At 50.5% G+C, this 24,205-nt stretch overlaps 2 long non-coding RNA genes across 3 annotated transcripts in view; both read left to right on the forward strand.

Moving 5' to 3' along the window:
• The window catches only part of LOC135264621 (uncharacterized), a 39,811-nt gene extending 31,569 nt beyond the window's left edge, over positions 1-8,242 (forward strand). The window contains exon 3 of the long non-coding RNA XR_010332760.1: positions 8,124-8,242. This is a non-coding gene — a long non-coding RNA (uncharacterized LOC135264621). The remainder of the gene's footprint in view (positions 1-8,123) is intronic.
• Positions 8,236-24,205, forward strand: part of LOC135264622 (uncharacterized) — a 64,471-nt gene continuing 48,501 nt past the window's right edge. For both annotated transcript variants that reach the window (XR_010332761.1, XR_010332762.1), the window contains exon 1: positions 8,236-8,304. This is a non-coding gene — a long non-coding RNA (uncharacterized LOC135264622). The remainder of the gene's footprint in view (positions 8,305-24,205) is intronic.

Raw genomic sequence — 24,205 nt, forward strand, 5'->3', positions numbered from 1 at the left:
CACATGAAACATATTTCTGCCTTTTTAAATCCTCCAGTAAGATGACGGACAGTTTGTTCACTTAGCAGCCAGTAACAGGCTGGCGCTGCCATTTGAGCCGCTGAAAGATGAATCCAGTCCTGAGGGCACCAAACCTCTTTCTCATCACTTTTAAAAAAAAACCATTTTCATCTGAAACCCTTATGAGGAAAAGTCTATCCTCGTTTTGCCTTTTCCCTGCGTGTGAGAGAACACGCTGTGTTCCTGCGAAGCTTCAGTTTCAGCGAGCGGGAGAGTTTGAGTGCAAGAGAAAACTTTCCTGCGTCTTGAATTCCAGCGGAGGATTTCTTAGTCCTGATCTTGGAGGGGGGGGGACTTTAAAAAAAAAAGATTCCCAAGCGGAAGGCCGTCCCAGCCCGTTCCCCCATTTTCCTTCCCGCCCTGACGGCAAGGTTAACCCCGCGCTCCGCAAACCAAACTGTTCTTCCCCCCCGAAAAGACCCCGCCCTCCCCCACATCGCACCCCCCCCCCCCCTCGCCTGCCCCGACCCCCCCCCCCCCCTTTGCTCACCACTCAAGCGAGCGTATGCCAGCCTGGAGAGCAATAAAAAAATAAAAATTAAAAAACGAATAAAAAGCGTCGGCGGGCCCGGAACCTTTCGCCGCCCGATGGGCCGGTTTTCGGCGGGAAACTGAGCGTATGTCTGAGAGCGTAATTCACATAATTGCTGTTAGCGGGATTATTAGCGCTCTCGGTCCGCGCCGCCGCCGCCCGCCAGCCCGCCCGCCAGCGTCGGGGACCCCCGCCACAGTGCGTCTGAAAAAACGGGGGGCCTGCCAGGCGGGCCGCACGCCTCACTTCCTGTTACAAGCGGGAAATCTCCCGCCGCTGTGATTGCCTCATAAATAGATGATTGTAATCATAACCCAGCCAGAGCAAAGGGGGCGTGAATAATGAGGAGTGCGCTGGAGGAGCGCTTTGAGTGTGTGAGAGTTTATCCTCCACAGCCTGCAGTCTGCTGGGGGGGAACTGGGCCTAGGCGGGGAAGTGTGCACTTATAGGGGCCCTAAGAGTGGAAAGTGTGCACTTATAGGGGCCCTACGAGTGGAAAGTGTGCACTTATAGGGTCCTTAAGAGTGGAAAGTGTGCACTTATAGGGGCCCTAAGAATGTCCTCAGCCTCATCCCAGGAATGTCATTGGGTTTGACCACCCCGCGCCCTCCAATCTAATCGGCTAAGACCATGGATGGGCGGGGCTTGTGGGGAATGTTCTCACAGTGGCAGTCAGTGTAGCAGAATGGTGGAGGCGGGGCTCATCAGTGTGTTCCCGGTCCGTATAACAGAAGGGGGGGAGGCGTGCGCGGGCCCTGGGGGGTGTCTGGGTCTGTGGGGTGACAGGGCCAGACGCGGCTGGCCTGAGAGCTGGGGCTCTGCTGTCTGTGCGGATGAGCCCTGGAGTCGATCTGCCCAAAACGGGGGCATGCTGCCCCCCCCCCCCCCCCCCCCCCCCCGAGCCCCCCGGTGCAGTCAGGCGCCAGATCTCACCCTGTTCCAGGTCAAGTTCCGCAGTTTGTCTCGCTCCTCTTTTCTCGTTTCGTTGCTCTGAAAATTCAAGACAGATGGTTTAGTAAAGTCACGGCGGGCTGTAAAATCTTATGATGGGGTTTAATTCTCCCTGAATGTCTGTTTGGCGCTCTCTCTCTCTCTCTTCTCTCCTCTCTCCTCCCCCATCCCACCACCTCCTCTCTCTCTCTTCCTTCTCTCCCTCCCCCCCTTCTCTCCCTCCCCCCATCCCACCCCCTCTCTCCTCCCTCCCTCCCTGTCTCGCTCTGCCACCACTTTTTTATTTCTCTCCTCGGAAATCCCTCCTCGTGCACAGAGGGTCCCGGACGGCGGCGCGTTCGGCGTTCCGTCTGCAGGTGCGTTCGGCGTTCCGTCTGCAGGTGCGTTCGGCGTTCCGTCTGCAGGTGCGTTCGGCGTTTCGTCTGCAGGTGCGTTCGGCGTTTTGTCTGCAGGCGCGTTCGGCGTTTCGTCTGAAGGCCCGTAGGTTTTGCCTCCTGACGGATCCTTTCAGCACATCAGTCCGTTACGCACATTTCCCCCTTTTCATCGACTCCCCAAAACTCCCGCTGAGGGGCTCTTTTCTTGCCCTTGGTAGTTTCTTTTTTTTTTTTTGTGAAAACATCCCGTTCTGTCAACAGGGCGGTGAGAGGGTGCTGATATTTGCGAATCAACACCTGAGGACTCAGGCCGTCGACAGTCGCTGTAGCAGCCGTGGGCCAGCGTTAAGACCAGAGGACTAGTTTCTCTGCCAGACCGATCATCTGCATTGTGGGCTGGAAACTGGGAGGCTCATAATCGTTAGTAGTGCCTCTCAGCGTCGCTCAGAGTTCATGTTTTCGTGCCGACCCGAGGTGGTGCCGTAAATCTGCTTGATTTAAAAGGGATGTTTAAGAAAATGAATATGGAAGCTGCCGAATCGGACATTAAATTGACACAACGCTTTTAACGTCTCCATTTCGTTCAAAAGGCCGAAGTGAGAATCCAGATGACTTTTTATACGAGAGCCACAATGGCTTGTTAGGAGAGCCAAAATGGCCGCTCGCACCGCCCACATCCTCATCTGACTTCTGGAGCTCAGCAGACACCTCCTCCCCCCCCCCCCCCGTTCCTGTTCCTCGTCCACCTTCATCTTCCACTCCTCCCTCTCTGTCCGGTACCTAGTTGTCTTATTTATAGTTATTTGCTCTGATTGTATTGATCTCCCCCAACATTTCAAATCCTGCGACCGTCGATCGATACGCACAAGATGACATTTCATCAAGGCCTGTGAACCGTCCATGACCACGCTCATACCTCTGGATTATTCTCCTCTCTCTCTCTCTCTCTCTGTCTCTCTCTCTCTCTCCCCCCCAACCCCTCTCCCACCTTCTCCCTCTCTCTTTCTCTCTCTCTCTCTCTCTCTCTCTCTCTCCCCAACCCTCTCCACCTTCTCTCTCTCCCTCTCTCTCTCCCCCAACCCCTCTCCCACCTTCTCTCTCTCTCTCCCCCCAACTCCTCTCCCACCTTCTCTCTCTCTCTCCCCCCAACCCTCTCCCACCTTCTCTCTCTCTCTTTCTCTCTCTCCCCCCTCCCCCCACCCTCCCATCTCTCTCTCTCTCTCTCCCTTCTCTTCTCTCCCTCTCCCTCTCCTCCCCCCAACCCCTCCCCCTGTCTCTCTCACTCGTTTCTCCCTCCCTCCCTCCCTCCCTCTCTCTCTTCCCCTCTCTCTCTCCCTCTCTCTCTCTCTCCTGTCAGGAGAGGACTCCTGACATTATCCACATATCATAACCGCGCGCGGCTGTGGGCGGGAAAGAAAGACGTCTCTCCCGGTTTCCATGGCGACACATAATCTCTCTCTCTCTCTCTCTCTCTCTCTCTCTCTCTCTTTCTTCCCCCCAAGCCTCAGACACTGTTACAAACTTCCATGTAAATGGCAAACACGTCCACTCAGCCCTGCTTAGATGAGTATTATCGGGGGTGGATGGGGGTGAGGGTGGAGGTGGGGGTGGAGGGGGTGAGGGTGGGGTGGGGGGTGGGTGTGTGGGGGGTGAGGGTGGGGGTGGGGGTGGGGGTGGGGAGGTGGGGTGGGGGTGGGTGGATGGGGGTGAGGGTGGGGTGGGGGTGGTATCTAATTGATGTACAGCGAAACGCCGGTGTCTCTGGGTAAACGGATCGGAGAGCGTTTTGTCCTCGTCGTTCATATTGCCCCGAGTCGCTCTACACACCCCCAGAAATATTCTGTGCCCCTTCTCCTTCACACCTCTTTCTCTGCTCCTGTCCAAAATCTCTGCAAGTCCTGTTCCTTTACAGATATTATGCAGTTCACAGATTGAAGACCTTCCTCTTCTGACTACATCTTGATTTCAGTTTATAGTGTTTTTATGGCTTTATGTGTGTAAGTATGCATTCCCTAATTTGTGCGCTGGTTAGTGGCTAGCGCAGTTGCGATAGCGCTATTTTGATGTCACACATGCATGATGTCACTGGTGTGGGGACGCCTCTGGCCAGCCAGGTCTGGTGCTGTTGCTCATATCAATCAGGCGAAATGCTCTTACGGTTCCCCTGTATTGTGAGTCAGTTTGGATAAGCATGCCTGCTGTTTGAGTTCTCTGTAATGCAGACTGACAGGTCCAACATCAGGATGCTGAAGTGGTCTCCTGAGTGACCTTGTGAGTGACCTTGCTGCTTCTTTTTTTAAGAGAGGAAAGCACTGATCCATCGTTTGAGCGCACCCGCTCCCACGACCCCTCTCACCAAGGACATGGCCCAGCCATTCATCTCCCAGCATGCAATGGGGCTGTCTCCTCCACAGAACATTTTTATGTTCCTATAGTTCTGTTTATCTGTTCTTCTTGCTCTCTCGCTCTCCTGCTCTCTTTCCCTTTCTCGTTCTCTTTCCCTCCCTCCTCCTCTTTCTCTCCGTCTCTTTCTTTCGCTCTGTCTCTCTTGCTCACACACCTACACACACACACACACACACACACACGCAGGCCGACTCTTCAATCGCAGGCTCACTTTCCTTCAATCGAATCGGAACGAATCACCTGACAAATTGAAAGACATCATCGGCGCTCATACACTTTAAAGCTCCCCCCCCCCCAGCCCCCCCACCCCCCCCCCCCCCAGTCTCATCCCTAATGAAATTTGCTAAACCGTACATCAGAGGCTGTTGTCAGCGCCGCGTTGCTGCGCTGGTTTCCCCGATCAGCCCCCCCGCTGTTTTAATATGTATTGTACTGAAGATTATTTCCATATCAAATGCGTGTCTCAAGGCTTGCCTCTCGCTTTCTTATCCGAAAATTGGCCCCTCTTCCCCACATTCCGCCGTTTTAATGAGGCTGTGAGGAGTGCGCTCTCAGCGCGTTCTTTAACGCGCACTCCGCACAGCCGCCTCGCCACGCGGGCCAATGTCATTCGGCTGGTTAAGGAGCGGCACCGTATCAGTGTCAGATCAAGCGCTTCCTAATTAAACACGGATTTCTTAAAATCTCCTTGAAGGGGATTTTTTTTTTTTTTTCACCCCACTCCGTATATTGCAGGTGTTTTCCAGTTCCTGCTGGTACTGTACAAATCACACGTCTTCCACATCCAGACACAGACTAATTATTATTTTTTTTTGCTTTTACTAAGGAAATAAAAAAAGACTTATTTATTGTCTGGGGACTGATTTTAAAAACTGCCATAGCGTCCCGAGCGCTCGGGGAGCAGTAGATGAAATGATTTGAACGCGCAGACGAAGCGTGCGCCTGTTCCCTCACGCCGTCTGTTCGTCCCGTTTTGCCGCCATGTTTGAGCCGCGGTTATTATCGTGCCGCAGTTCCCAGAATTCCCTTTGGCTGCTGTGTGTGGCGTCAGTGCTGCGCGAGTTCCCAACAAGAGGCTTAGCGGCTAATCGCGTCTCAAGATGGCAGGATCGCGGCCAGCACTGTGAGCGGCGGCGGCGGCAGCGGCGGTGGGTGCGTCTGCCGTTTCCTCGGAAACGCCCGGTTTGTGCGACGCGCTGCGGAAGGGGGGGGGAGCTGTGGCTTCAAAGCACGCGGGCTCAACCATCGAAGGGCATTTTCACCCAGACTCATGTTGTTCTGTGTGAAATTAGTGCGTTGAAACATCAGTGAGTGAAATGTTAAATTCATACGTGAAGTTGTGATTTCTCCCATGCAGCATCATAAACATTCTTACGTCCTGTTAAGGTATTATATACCTTGTTACTTCTTGTTAGTGCACTGTGCTGCTGCATCCTTCTGTGACATCACAAACACTCTTACATCCTGTTACAGTTCCGTGCTGCATCCTTCTGTGACATCACAAACACTCTTACATCCTGTTAATGTTCCGTGCTGCATCCTTCTGTGACATCACAAACACTCTTACACCCTGTTAATGTTCCGTGCTGCACTCTTCTGTGACATCACAAACACTCTTATATCCTGTTAATGTTCCGTGCTGCATCCTTCTGTGACATCACAAACACTCTTACATCCTGTTAATGTTCCGTGCTGCATCCTTCTGTGACATCACAAACACTCTTACATCCTGTTAATGCTCCGTGCTGCTTCCTTCTGTGACATCACAAACACTCTTACATCCTGTTAATGCTCCGTGCTGCATCCTTCTGTGACATCACAAACACTCTTACATCCTGTTAATGTTCCGTGCTGCATCCTTCTGTGACATCACAAACACTCTTACATCCTGTTAATGCTCCGTGCTGCTTCCTTCTGTGACATCACAAACACTCTTACATCCTGTTAATGCTCCGTGCTGCTTCCTTCTGTGACATCACAAACACTCTTACATCCTGTTAATGCTCCGTGCTGCATCCTTCTGTGACATCACAAACACTCTTACATCCTGTTAATGCTCCGTGCTGCATCCTTCTGTGACATCACAAACACTCTTACATCCTGTTGCGGTTCCCTGCTGTAATGCCGCTCTGGAGCCTCCTGCGGTTAGGAAGCGGGGAGGGCTTAGAGGAAGCAGAGGTATCGGGTGCGTCTGTAGAGTCTGTCTCCTGGTCCATCAGGGGAATAAAGCTCCGCTCTGCAGGGGGCAGAAGCAGCGCTAAGGAGGGAGAAAAGGATTCATCTGACATTTGCATTTAATGGAGCGCCGCTCGGCTCGCACCAGGCAGCCCTGTTGTCTCTCGCTGCCGCGTCAGCCACTTATATTTTTCCACCCTTTTTAGTGTAAATGCCAACTGACATATTGAAGATTCCATATGCCGCAAATCAATCTCCTCAAATTTGACTTCTGTGCATCTTGAAAAGTGGGTGAAAATAAAATGCCCTTGTGCTCAGGAAGTTCATTTGTAAGTAGGGTTTTTGCACCCGACTTGATTGGCTTTTTTTTTTTTTTTTTACTTGACCCATTTCATCTATGAAAAAGTAACATAGCTCAATAAAAAACATGAAATGAAAAAATGATGTTTAGCAAGTGAATGTCAGGGAGTATATTTTCCAACCAAGATTTAAGCAGCTGAAAGCGAGAATTATCTTTTTCCTTTTTTTTTTCTTACTTCATTTGTGTTTTTGTCATGAAGTCTAACTACGCCGGGGTAAAAAAAAAAAAGGAAAAAAAAGACAGTTGCAGGTTTCGCTTGTAGTATCGCTAAATTTATTTGAACAATAAATCCTTTGAAGTCAGTCTTATCTCTCTGAATGACAAAACAATTATGCAAAATAGATCGCGCGCTGGCAGCCCCTTTTAAATTTCTCCCGTTCCTCGTCCCCTGATTGGCTCGCGGGAGACGGCGAGCGGCGGACGTGCGTGGAATAGCATTACCGCCGGCGCCAGGTCCCGGTGGCGGGCGGGCGGTCGGTCGGTCGGTCGGTCCGCGGGACGCCGGAGTCCGCCGGGCCGAAGGAAAGGCGCACAGTCAGCGGTTATTAAGGTGAAGGGGGAGGAAACGCACGAGAAGCTGAGAGCTGCTCAGCAACCTAAAAACCCACTCCGCTCGACTCTGTCCTCTGCTATTACCAGATTATCAGCAGCAACATGGCAAACACTCACGGCAAGTGAACTAAAGCTGTTGTAGCGGCACAGTTATTATTCGAATAAGCACGCCGTCGCAAGTGCTCGGACCGAAGGGGCTTTTGGGCTGTGTGACATCATTAAAAATGACGAATTCTGAATCTTATTTCTGGTTCCCGTCTTCGTGCCGCGATCTTGTTTAAGTTTTTATGTGTGGCCAGTTCTTTAAATCACTTGTATATGCAGTGAGGAAGCGGCAGTCGCCTCCTGAGGAACACTCACAGAACAGACCGTGTGGAAACAGGCTGTGCTTTCTCCGCACCCCAGCGAGGGTCCAGGCCGAAGTCTGGCTGCTGGTTCAGAGCTGGTGATCTGGCAGGAGGGGGTCTGTGGGAAGGGCAACGTTTGGAGGTCAAAAGAGAAAAAGAGAAACGTTAGCAGTGGGGCTCTGACATTTTCCAAAGCTGTGCGTTAAAGAAAAAAGAGTTCTGCAGTTATGCTACGCCTGTGTGCGTGTGCGTGTGTGTGTGTGTGCGTGCGTGCATGTGCACGCATGTGTGTGCATGTCTTAAGGTGACTCAGCTTCAAGGTGACAGAATGAGTGAGTTTTCCCTGTGATCTCCATCTCCAGGTCCTACAGTGGCCTTCCGTCTTGAGTACCCCTCTTGAAGTAAGCTTACCTGTGGCTTCCCAACGGAAAACCACTCCGTTTCCAAATGGCTGGTGAGCTGCTTCTGGGACCGGGGAATCCAGGACAGGATCAGATCGGAGGAGGGACGAGACCAAGCGGGCGTGACCCTACATGGAAAGGGGTTAGGGTTAGGGTTAGGGATTACAGAAGTTCTCTCTGTTACTGCACACAGTTCCATTCTGTGCACAGTTCCATGTTGCATGCAATTTTCTAAACACTGTTACTATGCAACATCTTTAGGTTGTGATTAATGCATATTTTCATTATCACAATGTGCTGTCTGATTAACATGGCTCTGCCCATGCAGTAATAGCAGTATGATGCTGTAATAAGCAGGTTATATATGTCTTATTACAACATGTCTAATGCATTGGCAGCATTAAGGATCATATCTACCGCTATGTGGCATCTTTGACTTGTTTCTCCCTGTCATTTATCCCAATTAACACACACATACCTACACACACACACACACACACCCACACGGAAGCGCACACACACACGTAATTATGCTCACTCAGATGTGCAGGTACCTGTGTAGCTCTGTCCCACGCAGCTTGTTAGCACGTCGCCTCCCTTTACCCATAATTCCACGTGCTCAAATGTCCACCATTAATACCGTGATCATGTGACCGTGCCTTCATTATAAAGCCAGCTTGGCGTCAGTGTGATTACGGCCTGTGGCCTCCCACACGCGTGTTACAGGAGAGCCCCTCCTATAAATCACCTGTCCAGTCTGACGTGTTACACATGTACCTAACGTGTGCTAAGCGAGTGCTAAATGAGAATCTTACTGTGCTGTGGACAAAGATTATCTCCCACGGTATAATGTCCAGGTTTAATTCAACTCTAACAGAAAACATTTGGTCCCAGCTGAGTTAACACTGTTAGAGTTGAATTATCACTGGACCTTTTACCGAGCAGTCCAGCTCCGTTGGATTTATCCAGCGCCGTGAAGCCCCCGTCCTGGGAACCAAAAGGAGAGGTGCATTGTGGGAAGTGTAGAACCGGAGAGAGGCATTGTGGGAAGTGTAGGACAGGAGTGAGGCATTGTGGGCGAAGGACAGGAAAGAATGGCATTATGAGAAGTGTGGGAGAAGAGAGAGGAATTATGGGCAGCGTAGTACGAGAGAGGCATTATGGTGAGCGGATAGGAGAGAGGCATTGTGGGAAAAGGGCAGAGTAAGGACACAGATAAGTGCTCTGAGCGTGTTTAACAGAGAAAGAGAGGGACCCGACACACCTCCAGTAGAACAGAAGGTCGCCACGCTCCGAGAGAGAGAGTCCAGCTGCCCCCCCCCCGCTGAACTGCCCCCCCCCCCCCCCCTCACTGAGCCCACCCCCTCCCCCCCTCACTGAGCTGCCCCCCGCCCCCTCCGTGCCCTCTTCCCTGCCATTACCTCCGTTACACAACAGAGAAGAAAAAAAAACAGGCCGTTTGCATCACCACTGCTCCCTGGCCAGGAGAATAAGCAGAAAAGTAGCAGTATCTCAGGCAGCCGAAAGGCTCGCTCGTCTCCGCCCTGCTGGAGTGAGGGTCAGACCGAACAGGCTGTACTGAGGGTGGCGGAGTACACCGAAGCTGAGCGTTTAAAATAAGCCAGAGAAGCTTTTCTTCTCTGCCCTGATAATCGCTCAACAGGAGCTGATGACCTGCACTCAGTGCACCAAACTACACCTGTTTACCCCCAGTGGGTGTGTGGGTGTGTGTGTGTGTATATGTACCTGTACCTGTGTGGAGTATGTATGTGTTTGTGTGCGTGTATGTGTGCATACATGTACCTGTGTGAGTGGCCTGTGTATGTGTTTATGTGCATGTGCATGTGCGTGTGTGCGTGTGCGTGAGTGTGCGCACACGCGTGCGTGGCGTGTGTTAGTTGCATGTGTTTTGTGTGCGCATGTATGGGACCGCCGTGCTCCTCGGGGGACACGTGTGGGTGTGCGGAACGCCAGACCCGCCCCCAGGTGGGGGGGGGCGAAGGGGAGCTCCGTTTCGAGCCCGCTCCAGCTCTCAGCTCGCTCTGATGTGTGATCGTTAGCGAGCTCCACCGATTCAGGCGTAAAGGTCAGCGTAATAAGGCATATGGAAAAAAAATACATGAATTTTTAATATTTCATTTCACGACCCTGAACCTTTGAACAACGTTACTTCACAGGGTCCATAAAAAATGAGGCAGTGTATATACTGTATATATTAGCAGAAAGATGGCTCGAGTGGAGATGGTGCAGAACAACATAAATGAACATTTGTGGCGATAAACCGAGTTTGATTATTAATAATACGAGATATAATTAAAAATTAGAGGTCTGCTCAATTTCTTAAATATTATTAGGTGTTTCAACAGAACAGACAAGGAAGAATGTGTCAGAAAAAGTGTTGTGTAATTGCATTTGGAGCCTACTAATTACTGTGAGGTGTGAAAATCTGTGTAGGGATTCAAAAATTATTTTGAAAAATGTATCTAAATTGTCCAGTTACAGTGCTTAAAACACACCAGTGCTTCAGCATCAGAGTACTTTTCATCCTTCCGAATATAAACTTTTTAATCTTTTGAAGACCATTTAATTTAATTAACAACACTATTCTCATTGGCCATTTTGGATATCATGCACGGATGCCATTTTAGACACTGTCCTTACTGCACTTTAGCAGGGCACATGCTAGCATGCTACAACTAGGAGGACATGCTACACACTAGCACGCTGCAACCTGGAGGACACGCCACGCGTTAGCATGCTACAACCAGACGGGCATGCTACACACTAGCATGCTACAACCAGGAGAGCATGCTATACGCTAGCACTCTACATCCAGGAGGGCATGCTACACGCTAGCATGCTACAACCAGGAGGGCATGCTAGACGCTAGCACGCTACAACCAGGAGGGCATGCTAGACGCTAGCACGCTACAACCTGGAGGACACGCCACGCGTTAGCATGCTACAACCAGACGGGCATGCTACACACTAGCACGCTACAACCAGGAGGGCATGCTACACGCTAGCACGCTACAACCAGGAGGGCATGCTACACGCTAGCACGCTACAACCAGGAGGGCATGCTACACGCTAGCACGCTACAACCAGACGGGCATGCTACACGCTAGCACGCTACAACCAGACGGGCATGCTACACGCTAGCACGCTACAACCAGACGGGCATGCTACACGCTAGCACGCTACAGGCATTTGCGCACCCCCCTCCACAGTCGCCCCGGCACGGTCAGAGTCAGAGCCCAGACCGCAGAGCTTATCTCTGCACAGTGAGCCAGCTCTGCGGCTGGACGCTCAGCCCAGGGGGGCTGTGATTTCTAATCACACAAACCTGTTCCACATGGCTTTTATACGTCTTTATCAGCTTAGCACTCAGGCATCCGCGGCGTCTCGATATTGCTGGGGAAAAAGGAAATTGAATTATCCTTCCAGATGATATAAAAATCACACACTGCAGTGTGTACAGATCAACATAGCTGAAAAGTGTAAACAGGCCTCTATGGACAACTTTACAGCCTCTCTCTCTCTCTCTGTCTGTACATAATCTGTGTGTGTGTGTGTGTGTGTAGTATGTATTTATACACAGTTAAATGTTTAGTGTTAATTGAACTCTAACAGATACGATTTGGCTCTACTCTGTCCACAACTTTTACCTGTTAAGAGTTTAATTAACACTATTAGAGTTAAATTTACTCTATTAATTTTACTGTGTAACTAATGGAGACCATCCCATGTGCTGCAAGCAGAGTAAAACTGATTCTCTGTAGATTTGGATACTGATTATGTAGCCCAACACCCCCTCTCCCCCACCTCCATTCTCTTCCTCCTCCTCCCCCCAAACCCCCACCCCCACCCCTCCTTACCTGCCCCCTCCCCTCCACATTAAGTATGCATTGATTCCCCTTCCATCGCATTATAAATACAGCGGTGAGGTTCGGGTCGATCGGTGAGCTCATTCACATGCACAGACCCGCTGCTGTTACTGCTGTGTGCTCACACACGCACACACACACACACACACACTCACGCACACACACACACACACACACACACCACTCACACACACACACACACACACACACATGTGCATGCACACACACGCACATGCACACGCACTCACACACACACACACACGGACACTCACACACACATACACGCACGCACACACACTCACACTCACACACACTCATACACACACACACACATGCACAAACACACTCACACGCACGCACACACACACTCACACTCGCATACATACACACACACACACACACACACACACACTCTCATACACACACACACATGCACAAACACACTCACGCGCGCGCACACACACTCACACACACACACGCGCATGCACACACACGCACATGCACACTCACACACACATACGAGCACGCACACACACTCACACTCGCATACATACACACACACGTGCACATATTCACACGCTCAAGCATGTGCTCGGTTGGTTCACGCATGCGTGTGTGCACTGCACACGACCCAGCTCACACACACACGATTCCAGCGCGAGAAGCCGGCAGCCTTCTGTAGGTGCAGGTAGATCTGAGGTGAGGCTCAGGTGAAGCTGTTGTGACTCACACGGGCACAGAGTCCAATCACAGCAAGGCCGTACAGCTTTACACCGCCATGTGATGTGTTCTTTTAAAATCAATCTCATGGAAACTGCGTGACCTTGCTGCTGATTTGCTGTCACATCAACATCTAACAGATATGAGTGGTGATGTTCTTTTTGTTTTTCTCATGGCGTGTCAAGTTCTAAGGGTCACTACCTGATCAGGTATGAGTACAGGAAAAAGACAAATCAGCGATGATTGTTTCCACGCTCCAGACACGTTTGATCATTGTTGTTCCAGTATATCGGCCAACCCTACGTAAATAATATCAGATATGAATGTAAAATCATCGTGTTTAGCTGTCATGCCGTTGGTACGCGTTCTGCTCTCTGTTTTCGAGCTGACGCCGTTTGTCCATTGATAGACAGCCTGAGATCACCTGTATCAAAGACAATATTCCGCTTCCCCTGGGTCTCAGGGTCTGCCTCCTCCAACATCGCTGCATCGCTCCAACACATCTTAATAGTCCAGACATTTTTTTTATTTTATGAAGCACGGCCAAAATTAATTAATTAATTAATGTGGGGCTTGGGCAGCCATGCACCTACGTGGGTTAGACAGCGTCTCACCATCACGGAATGCGGAAATAACTCAGTGGGCACATTGGTTTTAGAGACAGTTCCAAATGTCGCAGTTGAATAATGTTCCATTTGGGTACTTTTACAAACAAAAAAAAAGGATACAAATCAATTATGTATTGCTGGCTAGGGGTACAGTTTTATGTACCTATAGGGTACCACCCCAGACAAGTGTCTATACCTTTTCAGAGAACTTTTTTGGAACTTTTGTACTGATTAGCAGCCAAACGAGCTACACTGCTGGTGATTGGTGGATACTCTCGCTACACTGCGGGTGATTGGTGGATACTCTCGCTACACTGGTGGTGATTGGTGGATACTCTGTTGCTAAACTTCTGAACATTCCGAGAGAGGAATCCACCGGTGGCCACTGGCAGCGTCCTATTGGCTGTTACCGGCGGTCACTGTGATCGATGGAGCCCCCGTCTTCTTCCAGTAAGCTGATGGCACATCTCTCGTACCAACCTTTCCCTATTTTATTTTATTATACCCGTTTTCTTTTCTTCTTTTTTTCTTCTCCTCCCCTTCTTCAACTACCATTTCTCCTCCTTCGTCTGTGAACCCCCTACCCCACCTACCCCCCCCCCCCTTATCTCTGCTCGGTCATGTCCCAGAGTTTTATTGATGACATGATTACCTTTATTAGTTCTATCAGCACAGATATCTTCCAAAGAGGGTATTTATGGGCACTTAATGGTGAAATACCGCGCGGCTGCGTAAAGAAATGCTGAAAAGGCGGCTCGTTTTTAACCAGATTAGAATGGAAATGTACTTTATTCCCCCCCCCCGACAGTATTTCTCTCTTCTTTCTGACCTCATCGCAGTGTAATAAGCTATTTCTGGGGGGGGGGGTTTTAAAGTTCATTTGCAGTTGTTCACTGCTCAGCTCACTCCCCTGAAAATAAACCAAGTCCGGGATAGCAGGATGATTCAGTCCAGTGTGCTGGGACAGCAGCTGCCTGACGTGAGACAGACAGTTCTGGAGAGTCACAGGGTGCAATAAAAATCTCACGATTGGGTTTAATTCTCACTGAGGGCCTTTCACTCTCTCTCTCTTCCCCGTTCTCTCTCTCCCCATCTCTCTCTCTCTGCCTCTCTCCCCCCTCTCCCTCTTTCTCGCTCACACACACGGGTGGGGAGACTAACTTCTGAAAATCTTTTGTACCACCAGCGCAAAATTAAGTGGCGCAGCTTAAATCAGCACGCAGAAGAATGCATCCGGTTTTTCCCGTCTTATTTGTGTTACTGGTCCAATGCGCTGTGGCCTAAATTTAACTACATCAGGATCAAGTCATTAGCAACAGTGTGGCCTTGTAGCTTATCACACATTTCTGAAGATCAGAACAATTAAAGCTGTATTTTACTCCAAAAATAATCATGTACGAGCAGTATGATGTGTAGCACATCAAACGCACTGTATTAAGACTAACGGTAATCCGTCATTTACACGCTGAAATTAAGCAACGTAACATTAAACAAACGAAGCTGTTGTGCGTGATCGTATCGGGGCCTGCTGGAGCGCGTTTATCGCGGAGAGGCCCGCTGTCCGCGTGGGAGAGCAGTAGGCCGGGAGGAAGCGCCGATCACAGCTGTAATGGTCCGTGCGCGCGGGGGGGGGCCAGCCTTTATGACTGGCTGGCTGCCTTCAGGAACGGTCGAGATAATTAATTAGGAATAAAGATCAATTGAGCGTAGGGCAGAAGGCCCACGCAGCGGCGGGTGTGGCGCCCTCTGTGTGCGCGCTGGAGTGGCGTGTCGTCCGTCCGCCCGCCGTTTTTACCCCCCTCTCTCCGCTCGCCGCTTTTACCCCCCTCTCTCCGCTTTTACCTCCCTCTCTCCACTTTTACCCCCCTCTCTCCGCTTTTACCCCCCTCTCTCCGCTTTTACCCCCCTCTCTCTGCTTTTACCCCCCTCTCTCCGCTTTTACCCTCCTCTCTCTGCTTTTACCCCCCTCTGCTCCGCTTTTACCCTCCTCTCTCCACTTTTACCCCCCTCGTCTCCGCTTTACCCCCCTCTCTCCGCTTTTACCCCCCTCTCTCCGCTTTTACCCCCCTCTCGCCGCTTTTACCCCCCTCTCGCCGCTTTTACCCCCCTCTCTCCGCTGTGGCTAACGAAGGGCTCGCTGATCTGTGAATTTACCACTTCCTGTTACTCCTCTTCACTTCCTGCACATTTATAAACGTTTCTGTGCCATTTTACTGCGAAACGACACCGAAAAATAAAGTGTCAGCCACTCGGAGTAGCCTGCATTTTGTTTTGTTTCCCGACTCTGACTCCGTCTGTGACCATGACTACTGGGGGCCTGACCCTTAGGCCGAGTCCCATTGGGGGGGTCTGGGGTGTGGTCGGGGTGAGCGCAGGACAGTATCCTAGCGGAGGTGTGCACAGTTCATCGTTAGTGTTTTATTTGCTCCTTATCCGTTATGAGTTTTAGTGCTTCGTCTTAAGGGCTTTAACAGAGATGCACTAAACCTGTCTCCAGGAAGGAAGCAAGAATTTGGTGTGGGAGGGGGTGCAGGGGGGGTGCTGCTGGCATAGCCGTGGTACTGTTGGGGGGGGGGGTTCCAAGGGACACATTCATAAAGCAGGAGAAAAAAAATCGATGGCCGTTTCATTTCCTGGTTTGATTCCAGTGGTCTGTCATTCGGCAGTGGAAGGCTTGTCATTTTTTTAGATTAGAGGTTGAACTCCACCCAACCCCCTCCCCCCTCGCCCCCCCTCCCCCCCTTTCCTCCAGTCAGTCAGTCAGTCAGTCAGTCAGACTGACGCGGATCTTTCTGGATGTTTGTGTGGAGTCATCTCAGTCTCCACCGCACTGTCCACACGCGAGTAACATGTGCCGAACACGACGTCCAAACAGAGTCCCCCCCCCCCTCGTGTTTTGGCAGCTTTACCGCACGCGCGCGGTGTGTGTGTGTGTGTGTGTGAAGTCCTGTGCTGAGTGAGGGGGGGTCCCAGAGGTGTGATAACTCGCTTGGGGGGGGGGGGGAGGGGGATTCGGGTGGAGGAAGTCGTTCTTCACAGTCGCCTCATTAGAGGCCGAGGCCCCCCTGATCCGGAGGAATGATGTTTCAACACCGCGGCCCCCCCCCCCCCCCCCCCCCCCCACAGGCCTGGCGGTGTCCCCCCCCCCCCCCCCCAGGCAGTCGTGGTTACTGTCATCGCGCAGTTACGGGTGCAGAGCGAAGCGTTTCGGTTTCCTCTCCTCATTCCTGGGGGTTTTTTTTTCTTTTTTTCCTTTCCGTGTGGGCAAAGGCGTAAGCGTGCCCCTGCGCGTTACCCAGAATGCTCTGCGGGGTCGGCTAACGAGCGAGCGAGAGGCCACGGCTCCCTCCTCCGCCGCGTGGCGGATCTCCCTCCACCGCTTCCCGCGAACACGGTGTGGCAGACCCGCCAACCCGCCAACCCGCTGCTTTAATTACGTCTGCGGAGTCGGTCTCGTTAGCTAATGATGGGAAAGATGTCTGCTTCCTGCTAGTGCTGCTAACACTGCTAGTGCCCCCTAAATACACACACATACGCGCACACACACACACACACACACACACACACACACACACACACACACATACATGCACTCATGCACACACGCACACACACACACGCACACACACACACACACACACACATACAAACACACACTCATAAAACACATCACATTAAATTTATTTGGATAAGTGATGTACTTATTGTTCATCACTTATCCAAAGTGACGTACAGTAAGTGCATACCCAAGGTCGTCGGAACGACTACAAAGCACAGGTCCGATAAGGTACGATACCCATTATGTAACAGTTATTCAGAGCCATGAGCACATTATGTCCAGTTCACACAGTAAGCACAGGCTGGGTCAGAAAGTAATGTTAAGTCAAACTGGGAGGCACGATAACGAGCTACATCGTAAAGATAACGATGCGAGTGCAATATTTTGTTTTAACAGGAGAAAGTTCAGATCATAGTGTTTTGGCAACACCTGACTTATGCATGACATAGTAGCTGTCATAACCTGTCAAGTCAGTGCATTACAGCTCTTGCTGTATGTCACAACATTGTCACGATGTACAGTACGCAGCAAATTTTACCCAATAGATTTTTCGATTAACTGTTGCAAAGTGGTAGATGCATAGATCATGACAATGTTATGACATCTGTCGACACCTGCAGTGCGTCTGTCATAGCAGGTCTATGACAGGTGGTATGTCCTGCTTGTTGCACAGTTTGGGTTTTTTTTTTTCTTTTTCCCCCCACGTGATACATCCTGGACTTATCCACTGAACGACGCACAGCACTCGCACCAGTCCATCGCTGTTAATACAGGTGAGCGTTCACTGTGCGCGTTCACTGTGAGCGAGCCACGCTCTCGACCACTGCAGCTCACAGATATCAGAGAGAAGTGGAAGGACAAATAAACTTGAGGTGGTCATTGTGATGCATCTCTCCGTCACTGAGATGTTCCTGCGTTTCAGAAACACGGCTTTGCCATCTCTGTCCGGCGGATTAGCGATTAGCGTGTGGCTGGCCTGGGCAACCTGAGGCCGCGGTACGGCGGGACTAGCGCCATGGCGGGATTAGCACCATGGCGAGATTAGCGCCACGGCGGGATTAGCGCCGCGGCGGGATTAGCGCCGCGGCGGGATTAGCGCCGCGGCGGGATTAGCGCCACGGCGGGATTAGCACCATGGCGGGATCAGCCCCGCGGACACGGAGCGCGCGGTGGAGGCGTTCTTTAAGGTGCCCGTTTGAATGTCAGAGCCGCCCTTTCGCATTGACGCCTGCCGTAAAGGGACCGGGCTCATAATATCATTCCTCGCTGTGCTTTTTTTTTTTTTTAATTCTTTTTTTTAAAGCCGCTCGCGTTTGATGGGGAAGAAGTGCGTCTCCGTCTCGCCCTAAATATCAGCCGTGATGGCGGGGGCACCAGGGACCCCCCCCCACACGGTGGTGCTCCGTAATTGGCGTAAACTTTGCTTAACCTTTTTCCCCGGCCAGCCCCCCCCCCCCCCCCCGTCTTAGCGGGTAAAAAAAGCAGACCTTTTACCACACACATAGAGCGATAGAGCAGTCGGAGAAGAGGAGAGCGATAGAGCAGTCGGAGAAGAGAAGAGCGATAGAGCAGTCGGAGAAGAGGAGAGCGAATAGAGGAGTCTTTCAGGTGGAAAGCTGATTCTTTGCAGATCCCGCGTTTTTATAAAACGTTTCTTAAATTGTTCATCGCCCTCTTCAGGTTGCCCCGCGCCCGTGACGTTTGGAGAACGTGTCGAGGACATTATGGGGCGGGGTGTCAGAGTGTCTGTGTGCATGTGCATGCGCATGCCTGCCTCCCAGCACGTTCTCCATGCGTCTGCATCACTGCACCGGTGCATGCACCTGCAGTATGGGTCTCACAGACCTGCCTGCACCCTTATGGAAATAATATGCTGCCCTGAACTGAAAATAAAATAGTTTTTGAATATCAGAAAATACATAGCAGCACGAGCAAATGATCCTCCCCCCAGGTATGTGTGTTTTTGCCTCCCTCACCACCGTCTTTTCCTGAACAGGACAGTTTGGGCCTGTTCTTCCACAGTAATGCAAACACGCGTGTGCTTAATTCATTTTCCTTCTTATGAATATCATTACACACATTCAGGAAACAAAGGTGACGGAAATCATAAAATGAAGGCAGGATAAAAGGACAGAGCAAATGAGAAAGAGAGAGACAGAGAGAGAGAGAGAATTGAAGCAGGTCCTGGGCTAAATGACTGTTCATTACTGTACTTCATTTAGCACCAATTAGATTTGGAGTCTTTTCCTGTTAATGCCTAGCCTTGCAGCTCCATGCTAAATTAAGCACTAGATCTTCATTGCGGGCAGTAAAGCAATTGATTTCGCCCCTTAATCAATTTATTTCATTAGTTATACATTCCTCCCCCCGCCCCCCACCTCGCCTACCTCCCCCCCGCCCCCCCTCCTGTCGGGGCGACCCGTCCCGGCGAGTGATGTGAATGATAACCAAACAGCCATTACCGCCGCGGAGCTGTTTAAAGATCATATGTAAATCAAACGTCGGGGGGAGAAATTGCTTCGAGGGGTTCTGTCAAAAAACAATTTAGCGGCGGTTAAAAGGGACGCCGCGCCGCCGCGTGAACTTTGCAAATTAAATCAGCGCCTCGTCCCCTCCCCCCCCCAGTGCATTCTGGGAGTCCTGCCTAGAAGCACAGTCTCAAAAAGTTTGGGTTATGTGTTCGGTCAACTGTCCAGTTTCTTAATAATAATAATAATAATAATAATAATAATAATAATATTATTTAACTCCAAACATGCAGATGTGACCTCACAAACCAAACAAAACAGGCAAAGAAAAGGAAAAAAAGAAAACATTTTCCCTCCATATACAGTAACCAGCATCTAAGGCATACAGCTTACATACTGACATGTTTATACAGACTTCATCCATACAGTGCATGTATTGACTTAAAATGAAATGAACAGGATTTTTTTTTGTTTAGCTACATTGCGACTGGCTGCTGCGTTATTGTTAAGATTGACAGTGCCTCTTATCGTCAAATCCCACACTCACCAACGCTTCCGGAACCTCCCAACTATTCTCAATATGACCTTAAGTTTTATTTATAAATTGACTAATATTTAAAGACTAAACCTCCATTGTTGGCAGTGGAGCTTAAATTCATATTACTTCAGATTCACATTTCACAACGCGATGACACTGTGTACGTGGGGCTTATGATAACGATAAAGACAAGAAGTCATGGAGGACGTGAAATTTGGAAGGTGCGAAAAGAAATAATGACAGCAGCGCAGTGTGCAAAGGGAGGGTGACTGCGTTGGGTGGTGTTAAGGGTGGTGCCATCAGTCGAGTGAAAAACCACTGAACACGGAATGCACAAGTTGGTTTCCAGAGACCGTTTTTTTTTTTTTTGTTTTTTTAAAGCTCCCCGGAGAGCAGTATTTATTAAAGCCATCCCAATGGGGGTGGGGGGGGTTAGGGGGGGTACATCGCTGTCAGTCAGTTCCCCCGAGATTAGTCGCATGGCACGCACTGAAACTACCGAAAAAGAAAAAAAAAGAAAACTCACAAACTCAACCCTCCCCCAGCCCCTCCCCCCATTGGTGTTATTTTGTTTTTGTGAGATGGCAGGGGTGCTTTTGTTCTCCGTGTGCAAAAACTTACCATCCAAACCCCCCTCCCCCCCCACCCACACCTGATATCAGCAGTTTCTGCATCAAATTAAAAGGCCTGCTTCGTTTTTTCATCCCTGGGTATAATTAATTTTATCATCAGCGTCATTATTATTGTTAAATTGTTTTTCATAATTCTTCATTCTTATTTCGCCTGCTCAGAATACCAAGTGTATGCAAATTGTGTTTGGAGGTTGAGAGAGAGAGAGGGAAAGGGAGGGAGGGAGTGAGAGGGAGGGAGGGAGAGAGAGAGAGAGAGAGAGAGAGGGAAAGGGAGATGAACAGAGTGAGTGAGAGAGGTGGAATGAGGTGGGAGAGGTTGAGGGAAATGAAAAAAGGTGTGTGTGAGTGTGTGTGCAAGCGAACGTGTGTGTGTGTGTACACTGTGTGTGTCTGTGAGTGTCAGCATGCAGCAGTGTGTGTGTGTATGAGTGCGTGTGTGCGTGTGCCCACGGTTCTGGGTATGCATGGGGGTTTGTGTGTGCGGGTGTGTGTGTGTGTGTGTGTGTGCGGGTGTGTGTGGGTGTGGGTGTGTGCGGCTGTGTGTGTGTGTGTGTGTGTGTGTGTGTGTGGGTGGGTGGGTGTGGGTGTGGGTGTGTGCGGCTATGTGTGTGTGGGTGGGTGTGTGCGGCTGTGTGTGTGTGTGTGTGTGTGTGCATTATGCATTCCTTGGGCGCGTTTGGAACCCAATTAGCGTGGCGCTGGTGGAGGGCTGCAGACAGGATGAGATCGCCCTTCTGCTGATGAGGCCTGAGCTGGGCTAACACTGCACCTGAACTCCCCACTACCTGGCAACCACGCCGGAGCTGCAGCTATACCAGCATGCCTCTGTCTCTCTCTCTCTCTCTCTCTCTCTCTCTCTCTCCCTCTGTCTGTCTCTCTCTCTCTCTCTCTCTCTCTCTCTCTCTCTCTCTGTCTGTTTCTCTATCCCTCCCTCTCTGTGTCTGTCTGTCTCTCTGACTGTCTCTCTGTCTATCTCACCTCACTCTATGCCTGTCTCGCTATCCCTCTCTCTCTCTCCTGTATGTATGTATGTGTGTGTGTGTGTGTGTGTGTGTGTGTCTCTCTCTCTCTCTCTCTCTCTCTCTCTCTCTCTCCTGTTATAGAGGCTCTGTTTCATTTTGTGACAGGAGTGTTTGACTCACACTGTCCTGGCAGTGCTGAATATAAGCACAGACCTGCATCTTCCCGAGAGAATTTTTCCCTTACACATCAAATTTAAGTATTAAAAATATCAGTGCACTCTTTAATAAAATAAAAAGGTTAGTTCTGCCGGTGGAGTTTGGAGCTCTTTGGTTGCGAGGCTCATGTCTTAAGGAAAAAGAAAAACTGGAATGCCAAGCTTGGCACCTCCAAGAAGTCCGTGGCTGGCTTCCGGGGAAGTCGAACCCCTTCAGGAAGCCGTGTCAGAGCTTGTTAGGATCTGTGCGCTTATTTTACTGTACACAGTATCCGGAGGAGTTCAGTTCCCCCCCCCCCCCACGATGTTCACGGCTAAAATCAGCTTTTCTTTGCAAAAGCTGGTGAGGTACGCTCACGCACGGATTTATCCTTCCGTAAACATGCGTTACGCTCACGGAGTCTGGCCTCAGTCAGCTATCACTGAGACTGACCCCCCCTGGCGAGAACGCGTGAGAGTGACACAGTGACTGACTGACTGACTGACTGACTGACTGAGTGACTGCCTGACTGACTGACTGACTGACTGACTGACTGACTGACTGACTGACTGACTGACTGACTGACTGACACACTGACTGACTGACTGACTGACTGACTGACTGACTGACTGACTGACTGACTGACTGCTGACTGACTGACTGACTGACTGACTGACTGACACACTGACTGACTGACTGACTGACTGACTGACTGACTGACTGACTGACTGCGCTGATACTGATGACTGACCCTGAACTGGACTGACTGTGACTGCTAGACTATGAAGTGTAACAGTGTCATACTGATGACGTACTGAGCCTGTAGACTGACGAATGATCTGTACTGATGTCTGACTAAGGGCTGTACTGAGCTTACGAGTGGAGAGGCCTGTAAACAGTGCTCTGTACTGAGTGCCCTATTCTGTGTGCTCTGTACTGAGTGCCCTATTCTGTGTGCTCTGTACTGAGTGCTCTGTACTGGGTCTGTAAATATTGAGTGCCCTATTCTGTGTGCTCTGTACTGAGTGCTCTGTACTGGGTCTGTAAATATTGAGTGCCCTGTACCCTGGGACAGCTACTGAAGCTCGGGCTGCATCCACGGCATTATGTGGGTTTTTCTCTAAAGCCACCCGCCAGGGTCCATGCCAGGGCTTCCAGTCAGCGAACCCTTGCAGACACGGGGAGGACAGTGCACCACCGTGCCACATTATTAATATTATTATTTACTCTCTTTCTCCGTCTGGTTTTCCCATTTGGATCAAACACATCGCTGCGCTGACGGGCACTTGGTGAGCAGACGTGCCCCCCCTCCCCCCCCCCCCAGACTGTGAGCGGCAGGTGAGGCCAGAGGCTCAGCGCTGTGTCATCGTGTCACATTTTGGATTGCGCCCACGCCTCGCCGCTCCGCATTGTACCCGGCGAGCAGGCGGCAGAGACGCGGGCATGAGCGGCACCGCCCTGCTTTACTGGAACAGGGAAGTGTGTGTGTGTGTGTGTGCGTGTGGTGTGTCGACGTGCAGGGGGTAATTTGGGCTAGAGTGTTATTTCAGCTACCAAGTGTTCATCTCTCCCTGCAGTCCACTTAATTTACATCACTTAATCGCTGCAGGAAAGTTGTCTTTGTTAGGGTTTAAACCGTTCATACGTTTAAAATAATAATGCTAATCGGAATCCGAAGGGCATAAAAGGGGGATTTATTTTATACAACGGGGCAAAATCAGACTGTGCATTACCAGGAAAATTTTAATTCAGACAAGTGCAAGCACAGAAACGCAAGGTTGGAAAACAACCACTCATCCGCTAAAAAGTGTAAGCAAAAATGAAATTCAACACAAAACAACCCATCCCCCTTCCACTTAACGACCACTCCTGCTTCAGGTGTAGAATACCTCACCTTATTAGTGGTAACCATGGTTACGCCAATGAACAGTCTGACAACTGGTGTTCCACATTACACCCAATTCTACCGCATGGCACTCAGGATTGCCGTACTCTCCAGGATCCTGGCGCGGTGCATCGCGGTAGTGCTAGCGCTGGTGCCGCTACACGTTAGCGTGCATCCCCAGGGAAGCTAATTTACATGGCCCACCTCCACAAGGGCTCCTGCACAACCGTGCAAGTCGTGGAAAACACACAGAGTGCATGTAATCGCCTTCTATCGCGTAGGGCAACGGTTATGGGCGACAGGCTTAGCAAAGTGGCGCGTAGTACTACCCCAAACTGTACGCACATTGTGTACACCCCCCCAATAACTTTGACAAGCACAGGGTGTCGGGGTTCAAAATAAAATGTCCTCTCTGAATGCCGTCCTTACCCCCCCCCCCCCGACCCCGCCCCACCCAACAACACCCTCCTCCATCTTTTTCACGGAAAAAAAAAAAGAAAAAAAGAGAAATGATTTTGTTGTTGGGTCCCAGGGTGGTTTTGTAATTTCATGCCTGCGTGTGATAATTTTATGCTGTCCTGCGTCGCGT

Source organism: Anguilla rostrata, chromosome 10, assembly GCF_018555375.3.
Source record: "Anguilla rostrata isolate EN2019 chromosome 10, ASM1855537v3, whole genome shotgun sequence".
Classification (NCBI taxonomy): Eukaryota; Metazoa; Chordata; class Actinopteri; order Anguilliformes; family Anguillidae; genus Anguilla; species Anguilla rostrata.